The following is an 8,611-nucleotide window of genomic DNA, read 5'->3' as shown; positions in this document are numbered from 1 at the left end:
GAGCACAAACGGTATTGCAATGCTAGGAAACAAGGCCTAGGGTTCATACTTTCACTAGTGCAAGTTCTCTCAACAATAATAACATAATTGGATCATATAACTATCCCTCAACATGCAACAAAGAGACTCCAAAGTCACTAAAAGCGGATAACAAACGAAGAGATTATGGTAGGGTACGAAACCACCTCAAAGTTATTCTTTCCAATCAATTCGTTGGTCTATTCCTATAAGTGTCACAAACAGCCCTAGAGTTCTTACTAGAATAACACCTTAAGACACAAATCAACCAAAACCCTAATGTCACCTAGATACTCCAATGTCACCTCAAGTATCCGTGGGTATGATTATACGAGATGCATCACACAATCTCAGATTCATCTATTCAACCAACACATAGAACCTCAAAGAGTGCCCCAAAGTTTCTACCGGAGAGTCAAGACGAAAACGTGTGCCAACCCCTATGCATAGGTTCGTGGGTGGAACCCGCAAGTTGATCACCAAAACATACATCAAGTGAATCATGTGATATCCCATTGTCACCACAGATACGCACGGCAAGACATACATCAAGTGTTCTCAAATCATTAAAGACTCAATCCGATAAGATTACTTCAAGGGGAAAACTCAATCCATTACAAGAGAGTAGAGGGGGAGAAGCAACATAAGATCCAACTATAATAGCAAAGCTCGCGATACCTCAAGATCGTGCCAAATCAAGAACACGAGAGAGAGAGAGATCAAACACATAGCTACTGGTACATACCCTCAGCCCCGAGGGTGAACTACTCCCTCCTCATCATGGAGAGCGCCGGGATGATGAAGATGGACACCGGTGAGGGTTCCCCCCTCCGGCAGGGTGCCGGAACAGGGTCCCGATTGGTTTTTGGTGGCTACAGAGGCTTGCGGCGGCGGAACTCCCGATCTCTTCTGTTCCCCGATCGTTTTAGGGTATATGGGTATATATAGGAGGAAGAAGTACGTCCGGGGAGCCACGAGGGGCCCACGAGGGTGGAGGGCGCGCCCAGGGGGTGGGCGCGCCCCCCTGCCTCGTGCCTTCCTAGTTACTTCCTTGACGTGGACTACAAGCCTCCCGGGTTGCTTTCCTTCCAAAATAACTTCTCCAGAAGATTTCATTCCGTTTCGACTCCGTTTGATATTCCTTTTCTTCGAAACACTGAAACAAGGGAAAAAACAGAAAGTGGCACTGGGCTCTGGGTTAATAGGTTAGTCCCAAAAATAATATAAAAGTGCATAGTAAAGCCCATAAACATCCAAAACAGATAATATAATAGCATGGAACAATCAAAAATTATAGATACGTTGGAGACGTATCAGCATCCCCAAGCTTAATTCCTGCTCATCCTCGAGTAGGTAAATGATAAAAACAGAATTTTTGATGTGGAATGCTAACTAACATATTTATCAATGTAATCTTCTTTATTGTGGCAAGAATATTCAGATCCATATGATTCAAGACAAAAGTTTAATATTGACATGAAAACAATAATACTTCAAGCATACTAACAAAGCAATCGTGTCTTCTCAAAATAACATGGCCAAAGTAAGTTATCCCTACAAAATCATATAGTCTGGCTATGCTCTATCTTCACCACACAAAGTATTTAAATCATGCACAACCCCGATGACAAGCCAAGCAATTGTTTCATACTTTTGGTGTTCTCAAACTTTTCAATATTCACGCAATACATGAGCGTGAGCCATGGACATAGCACTATAGGTGGAATAGAATGGTGGTTGTGGAGAGACAAAAAAGAAGAAGATAGTCTCACATCAACTAGGCATATCAACGGGCTATGGAGATGCCCATCAATAGATATCAATGTGAGTGAGTAGGGATTGCCATGCAACAGATGCACTAGAGCTATAAGTGTATGAAAGCTAAAAAAGAAACTAAGTGGGTGTGCATCCAACTCGCTTGCTCACGAAGACCTAGGGCATTTTGAGGAAGCCCATCATTGGAATATACAAGCCAAGTTCTATAATGAAAAATTTCCACTAGCATATGAAAGTGACAACATAGGAGACTTTCTATCATGAAGATCATGGTGCTACTTTGAAGCACAAGTGTGGTAAAAGGATAGTAGCATTGTCCCTTCTCTCTTTTTCTCTCATTTTTTTATTTTTTTATTTGGGCCTTTCTCCCTTTTTTTATGGCCTCTTTTTTTATTTTTTTATTTTTCGTCCGGAGTCTCATCCCGACTTGTGGGGGAATCATAGTCTCCATCATCCTTTCCTCACTGGGACAATGCTCTAGTAATGATGATCATCACACTTTTCTTTACTTACAACTCAAGAATTACAACTCAATACTTAGAACAAGATATGACTCTATATGAATGCCTCCGGTGGTGTACCGGGATGTGCAATGACTCATGAGTGACATGTATGAAAGAATTATGAATGGTGGCTTTGCCCCAAATACAATGTCAACTACATGATCATGCAAAAGCAATATGACAATGATGGAGCGTGTCATAATAAATGGAACGGTGGGAAGTTGCATGGCAATATATCTCGGAATGGCTGTGGAAATGCCATAATAGGTAGGTATGGTGGCTGTTTTGAGGAACGTATATGGTGGGTGTATGATACCGGTGAAAGGTGCGCGGTATTACAGAGGCTAGCAATGGTGGAAGGGTGAGAGTGCGTATAATCCATGGACTCAACATTAGTCATAAAGAACTCACATACTTATTGCAAAAATCTATTAGTTATCAAAACAAAGTACTACGTGCATGCTCCTAGGGGGATAGATTGGTAGGAAAAGACCATCGCTCGTCCCCGACCGCCACTCATAAGGAAGACAATCAATAAATAAATCATGCTCCGCCTTCATCACATAACGGTTCACCATACGTGCATGCTACGGGAATCACAAACTTTAGAACAAGTATTTCTCAAATTCACAACTACCCAACTAGCATGACTCTAATATCACCATCTTCATGTCTCAAAACAATCATAAGGAATCAAACTTCACATAGTATTCAATGCACTTTATATGAAAGTTTTTATTATACCCATCTTGGATGCCTATCATATTAGGACTAGTTTCATAACCCAAGCAAATTACCATGATGTTTAGGACTCTCAAAATAATATAAGTGAAGCATGAGAGGTCATCTATTTCTTCAAAATAAAACCACCATTGTGCTCTAAAAGATATAAGTGAAGCACTAGAGAAAACGACAAACTACTCCGAAAGATATAAGTGAAGATCAATGAGTAGTTTAATAATTATGCAACTATGTGGAGACCCTCTAACATTTAAGAATTTCAGATCTTGGTATTTTATTCAAACAGAAAGCAAAACGAAAGAAAATAAAATGACGCTCCAAGCAAAACTCATATCATGTGGTGAATAAAAATATAGCTCCAAGTAAAGTTACCGATGAACGAAGACGAAAGAGGGGATGCCTTCCGGGGCATCCCCAAGCTTAGACGCTTGGTTATCATTGAATATTACCTTGGGGTGCCTTGGGCATCCCCAAGCTTAGGCTCTTTCCACTCCTTATTCCATAGTCCATCGAATCTTTACCCAAAACTTGAAAACTTCACAACACAAAACTCACCAGAAAACTCGTAAGCTCCGTTAGCGAAAGAAAACAAAAAACCACTTCAAGGTACTGTAATGAACTCATTCTTTATTTATATTGGTGTTAAACCTACTGTATTCCAACTTCTCTATGGTTTATAAACTATTTTACTAGACATAGATTCATCAAAATAAGCAAACAACACACGAAAAACAGAATCTGTCAAAAACAGAACAGTCTGTAGTAATCTGTATCAAACGTATACTTATGGAACTCCAAAACTTCTAAAATAAATTGGTGGACCTGAGGAAGTTGTGTAGTAATAATATGCAAAAAGAATCAACTAAATAGCACTCTCCAGTAAAACGTTGAAGCTAATCTCGTGAGCGCTAAAGTTTCTGTTTTTTACAGCATGATCATAAAGACTTCACCCAAGTCTTCCCAAAGGTTCTACTTGGCACAAACACTAATTAAAACAAAAAACCACATCTAAACAGAAGCTAGATGGATTATTTATTCCTAAACAGAATCAAAAAGCAATAAACTAAAATAAAATTGGGTTGCCTCCCAACAAGCGCTATCGTTTAACGCCCCTAGCTAGGCATGATGATTTCAATGATGCTCACATAAAAGATAAGAATTGAAACATAAAGAGAGCATAATGAAGAATATGACTAGCACATTTAAGTCTAACCCACTTCCTATGCATAGGTATTTTTTGGGAAAACAATTTATGGGAAGAAGAATCAACTTGCATAGGAAGGTAAAACAAGCATAACTTCAAGATTTTAAGCACATAGAGAGGAAACTTGATATTATTGCAATTCCTACAAGCATATATTCCTCCCTAATAATAATTTTCAGTAGCATCATGAATGAATTCAACAATATAACCAGCACCTAAAGCATTCTTTTCATGATCTACAAGCATAGAAAATTTACTACTCTCCACATAAGCAAAATTCTTCTCATTCGAGATAGTGGGAGTATCATAAGAGACTTGAATACTATAAATTGTTTCCACATTAAAGGAGTAATGTTCAGAGAAAGGGTACTCATAATCATGACAAGTTTTATAAATATAATCATCACTACTCTTTATAGCATAAGTTTTATCACAATAATCATCATAAGTAGCAACTTTGTTCTCATCATAATCGATTGAAACCTCTTCCGAAATAGTGGATACATCACTAAATAAAGTCATGACCTCTCCAAATCCACTTTCATAAATATTATAAGATTCAACATCCTCCAAAATAGTGGGATCATTACTTTCTAAAGTTGACGCTCTTCCAAGCCCACTTTCATCAATATAATCATCATAGGTAGAAGGCATGCTATCATCATAACAACTTTGCATATCAAAACTTGGGAGGCTAAAAATATCATCTTCATTAAACGCAGCATCCCCAAGCTTGGGACAAACATTAATTGCAGCAAATATATTCTCAAAAACATCATCTTCATCAAACATAGCATCCCCAAGCTTGGGCCTTTTCATATCATAAGCATAATCACTCTCATCATTAATAGTATGGATAGCACCAATAGTATATCAATTATCATATTCTTCCAAGCAAGTGCCAAAAAGATTTTCAAGATCATAAGGAGTATTATTATCTTCCCAATCATAATCATCACAACAAGCAATAGGCATAACGAGATCATCATCAAGTGCATCATCTTCCACAATTATTTTTGATTCATTTTCATGAGGCACAACAATAATAGGAGCAACATTATTTGGGAGAGATATCTTTTTACCTCTCTCCCTTTTTCTTTTCTTCTTCTTCACCACATCATGTGTGGGTTCAATCCTCTTTTTGGAGTTCCTTATTGATGAGATTGGTTGAATAGAAGGCTCCTCCTCGTTACCTGATTCATCATAAGAAATAATAAGAGGATATTGGGAAGTCTCTTCCCTTTCATTAGTATTCTCTTCATCTTCTATTTGTTTTCTTTTCTTTATGTAATTGGCAACATAAGGATTTTCAATGCAATTCACCGCACAATACATATAAATTTCTTCTAGATCAAAACCAAGAAGTTTATAACGGGCAAACTCTGGAAGATGCCTAGTTATATGTTTCATTTCTTCGCAACCCATAAGCAAGCTAAGTTCATTATAATGTGCAAGGGAAATAAAGTCATCACAATTTTTGGACACGATTAGATCATGAAACAATTTGCATCGGATAGCTAAATGACCCTGTTCATTGCAAAGTCCAAAACTACGGCCAAGAAAATTTAAATTTTCAGCACAAACATCTAGCCTTTCTTGCAAAAATTTAGTTTCGAAGTGCTTATGCCTCTTGCAATATCTATCTTCCCTATTTGGTGTGTACTTGCAACCCCAATGCACTCCACAAAAATTGACATGTTTATAGGAGACATTTTCATCATAACTAGTGCAATCATCATTAGTACTATGGATATTCAAGGAGTTCATACTAATAATATTGCAATCATGCTTATCATTCAAAGATTTAGTGCCAAACATTTTAATGCATTCTTCTTCTAACACTTTGGCATAATTTTCCTTCCCATCATACTCACGAAAGATATTAAAAAGATGAAGCGTATGAGGCAAACTCAATTCCATTTTTTGTAGTTTTCTTTTATAAACTAAACTAGTGCTAAAACAAGAAACAAAAAGATTCAATTGCAAGATCTAAAGATATACCTTCAAGCACTAACCTCCCCGGCAACGGCGCCAGAAAAGAGCTTGATGTCTACTACGCAACCTTCTTCTTGTAGACGTTGTTGGGCCTCCAAGTGCAGAGGTTTGTAGGACAGTGGCAAATTTCCCTCCAGTGGATGACCTAAGGTTTATCAATCCGTGGGAGGCGTAGGATGAAGATAGTCTCTCTCAAGCAACCCTGCAACCAAATAACAAAGAGCCTCTTGTGTCCCCAACACACCCAATACAATGGTAAATTGTATAGGTGCACTAGTTCGGCGAAGAGATGGTGATACAAGTGCAATATGGATGGTAGATATAGGGTTTTGTAATCTGAAAATATAAAAAGAGCAAGGTAACTAATGATAAAAGTGAGCATAAACGGTATTGCAATGCTAGGAAACAAGGCCTAGGGTTCATACATTCACTAGTGCAAGTTCTCTCAACAATAATAACATAATTGGATCATATAACTATCCCTCAACATGCAACAAAGAGTCACTCCAAAGTCACTAATAGCGGAGAACAAACGAAGAGATTATGGTAGGGTACGAAACCACCTCAAAGTTATTCGTTCCAATCAATCCGTTGGTCTATTCCTATAAGTGTCACAAACAGCCCTAGAGTTCATACTAGAATAACAACTTAAGACACAAATCAACCAAAACCGTAATGTCACCTAGATACTCCAATGTCACCTCAAGTATCTGTGGGTATGATTATACGAGATGCATCACACAATCTCAGATTCATCTATTCAACCAAGACATAGAACCTCAAAGAGTGCGCCAAAGTTTCTACCGGAGAGTCAAGACGAAAACGTGTGCCAACCCCTATGCATAGGTTCATGGGCGGAACCCGCAAGTTGATCACCAAAACATACATCAAGTGAATCATGTGATATCCCATTGTCACCACAGATACGCACGGAAAGACATACATCAAGTGTTCTCAAATCATTAAAGGCTCAATCCGATAAGATTACTTCAGGGGGAAAACTCAATCCATTACAAGAGAGTAGAGGGGGAGAAGCAACATAAGATCAAAATATAATAGCAAAGCTCGCGATACATCAAGATCGTGCCAAATCAAGAACACGAGAGAGAGAGAGAGATCAAACACATAGCTACTAGTACATACCCTCTGCCCCGAGGGTGAACTACTCCCTCCTCGTCATGGAGAGCGCCGGGATGATGAAGATGGCCACCGGTGAGGGTTCCCCCCTCCGGCAGGGTGCCGGAACAGGGTCCCGATTGTTTTTTGGTGGCTACAGAGGCTTGCGGCGGCGGAACTCCTGATCTCTTCTGTTCCCCAATCATTTTAGGGTATATGGGTATATATAGTAGGAAGAAGCACGTCAGGGGAGCCACGAGGGGCCCACGAGGGTGTAGGGCGCGCCCAGGGGGGTGGGCGCGCCCCCCTGCCTCGTGCCTTCGTTGCTACTTCCTTGACGTGGACTCCAAGTCTCCCGGGTTGCTTTCCTTCCAAAAATAACTTGTTCAGAAGATTTCATTCCGTTTCGACTTCGTTTGATATTCCTTTTCTTCGAAACACTGAAACAAGGGAAAAACAGAAACTGGCACTGGGCTCTGGGTTAATAGGTTAGTTCCAAAAATAATATAAAAGTGCATAGTAAAGCCCATAAACATCCAAAACAGATAATATAATAGCATGGAACAATCAAAAATTATAGATACGTTGGAGACGTATCACGCACCGTTCTGGGCCTGGCCCAATAACGCTCCGTGCTTATATGTGGCCCAGGCCCGGGCCTCCTGTCGGTGTTCAAAAGTAGGGGTCCCTTTTTGTACCCCTTTACTTGTGCGCGGGCAGTCGCAGCCACACGCCCGCACCCACGGTTGGCGGTTCAGAGGAAGCGAAGACACAAGACCACCTGAGCAGCGCCAAGCCAGAGGCACGAGGAGCAAAGGGACAAGGTGAGCTCTCCCCGACAAGAGCCTTGCCAAGGTAGCTTACATAGCCCCGGCAAGAGCCTTGCCGGGGCAACTTGCCCAACACCAATGGGGTCGCCACCCTTGAGTCTAAAAGTTCCGACACCATCAACCACATTGGAACCAAGGCTCGGGAGGCGCCTCCATGGTGGCATGTAGATCTTTGTGAAGACCAAGAACATGCAATACTAGATGAGAACCAGAAGACGGAGACCCCCGGCAAGACCCTTGCCGGGGACACCTACAATACCCCGGCAGGGCCCTAGCTGGGGCCCCGACAAGACCCTTGCCGGGGACATCTGCGGGGCCACAGCCAGGCCCCCACCTGCCAAGGATCCACCGCCGTTCCAACACAGCAGTCAACCCACCAACAAGGCAGGCTCCTGCGTGGCGACGTGCAGCTTCCAGGCCAACTCAGC

Source organism: Aegilops tauschii, chromosome 5 (assembly GCF_002575655.3).
Source record: "Aegilops tauschii subsp. strangulata cultivar AL8/78 chromosome 5, Aet v6.0, whole genome shotgun sequence".
Taxonomy (NCBI): domain Eukaryota; kingdom Viridiplantae; phylum Streptophyta; class Magnoliopsida; order Poales; family Poaceae; genus Aegilops; species Aegilops tauschii.
Note: the sequence above shows the minus strand (reverse complement) of the source record.